Source organism: Cornus florida, unplaced genomic scaffold, assembly GCF_030987335.1.
Source record: "Cornus florida cultivar Cherokee Brave unplaced genomic scaffold, ASM3098733v1 CherokeeBrave_3.0.0_Hap2_Chr04, whole genome shotgun sequence".
In the NCBI taxonomy this organism is placed as follows: Eukaryota; Viridiplantae; Streptophyta; class Magnoliopsida; order Cornales; family Cornaceae; genus Cornus; species Cornus florida.
The window spans coordinates 60546771-60548924 of NW_026775574.1; the positions used below are offsets into that span (position 1 = coordinate 60546771).

Consider the following 2154-nt stretch of genomic DNA (forward strand, 5'->3'; position numbering starts at 1 on the left):
TAGATTGAGAGTGAGAATGAAGTAATTGAGTGTTAGCCTCTAAAGTGCCCAAAGCATTCAAAACTTTTTCTTCAAATGCGGGACTTCTAGTATTACCTTGGGAATAAGATGGGTTGGGAAAATGAGAATTAGCAAATTGATTCCCTTATGATTAATAAGGTCTATAACCTTGGGATATTTGGTTTTGAAGTGGAGGTGGAATGTACTTCCCTTGAAAACTGCCTTGGGAAGGGTTTGAGCCCTCTCCTTGGTTTTTCCAAGAGAAATTCAGATGATTCCTCCAACTTGGATAATAATGATTACCATAAGGATTGTTCCCTTGGTTCACAAAAGCCGTATTAGCTTGTTCATTAGGTTCATTTTGCATTTGTCCGTGATGACAATGAGAAGTAGAATGAAGAACACTATAACAAGTCATACATGGTTAATCATAAGGATAAAGTAGGTTCATTTAGGGAATGAAGATACTTGGTTCGCCGAGTTTTGGTTAATCAAAAATTGATCAAACCTTTGAGATACAGACTTCATTTCGGCGGTTATTTCATTTGAATGGTCGACTTGATGTAAGCCAACACTCTTCCTACCTTGTGAATTTTTACCATTCTTGGATGATAGTGTTCTATGCAAAGAATTTTCACTCATGCTCTCATAGAGACGCCACATGTCATCCTCATGCCTATCAATGTATGAGCCATCCGTGGAAGCATCAACCATACCCTTATAGTTGTCCGATAAGCTTTCAAAGAAATATTGAACTAATTGCCATTTGGGTATGTCATGATGTGGACACTTCCTAAGCAATTCATTGAAGCATTCCCATGCCTCATGAAACGTTTCTCCATCCCTATGTGAAAATTCTCGAATTGAGGTTCTCATGGCATTGGTCTTAGAAACCGGATAGTACTTCTTCAAGAATTCTTGTTGCATTTCTGCCCAAAAAGTGATTGAAAAAGGCCTAAGATTGTTAAACCAATACTTTGCCTTGTCTTTTAAGGTGAATGGAAAAAGTTTGAGTCTTAAAACCTCTTTTGGCATGTCCGTATATTTTTCGGTGGAACATACTTCAAGAAACTCAACCAAATGATTGTAAGGTTCTTCACTTGGAAGTCCATGATAGTTAGGAAGCATTTGAATGGTTTGTGGCTTAATTTCATAATGATGTGCTCTAAATGGAGGCAATTGGATGCATGTAGGTGCATTATACTCGTTAGGCATATAATGGTCTCTTAAAGCAAGAGGTGGATTAGCTACTTGAGGTGCAACATGAACACCTTGGTTTTGAATTCGTTGATTGATGATGGGAGGTTATGGAGCATACATTGGCCTTGGCATTCCATATGGAACTTGGCCTTGTTGTTGTGGTAGTTGGTGAATGAATGGCCTTGGCATGCCTAATGGTACTTGTACGTTCTCATTGTACACATTGGGATGAAGGATACCTTGTTGGTTTATGTGACCAAGGTCTTCAACATGATTGTCAATATGGTCATCCATTGATAGATTGGCTCTATTTGAACTCCCTCTTCCCCTAGGATTTCTAACGATAGATTCAAGATGCAAATCAAGAGGGACAAGAGTTGGTCTCAATGAACGACGTCCATGCATGCACAATGCAAAACACAACAAACACAAAGAATGACAAACACTATGCCTTCACAACAATGCAATTAGACTTCTTCCATAAACACTTAATTCATACTCCCATGCTTTAATAACAATGATGCAAGAGAATTAAAAATAAGCCTCCACGCGGGACGACGATTTAACTAAGGGATTGAGTAAAGAAAGTCTCACAAAGGTCCTTTAGCACTTCAACTCCAAATTTAAAGCTTAGCTTAGCAAATTTTTAGAATTTTTAGCTTTTTACTTTCTTTGCTTGCTTGAATGCTTGATGGCTCCTTTGCTTGCTTTTCTCCAACAATGCACCTTGTCAAATAAGAACAACACAATAAGTAATCTAAAGAAAAATAAAAATAAAGTAAAGACACGATCAAAAGAGTACTAATCCTAATCAATTCCACAAATCCAACATTGCCAAATCTAATCAATCAAATCCCCGGCAACGACGCCAAAAGCTGATGCGGTTTTGTGCCGCCCCACCACATCAAGCTTGAAGAGTGTGTGGATTTTAAGGCGAGGGCCAAGAGTTTTACA

At 38.3% G+C, this 2154-nt stretch overlaps 1 pseudogene; it reads left to right on the top strand.

Annotated features, from left to right (window-relative positions):
• The first annotated feature begins 772 nt into the window (after window positions 1–772).
• LOC132305682 (small nucleolar RNA R71) lies at window positions 773–871 on the top strand (annotated as a pseudogene).
• Window positions 872–2154: the final 1283 nt, after the last annotated feature.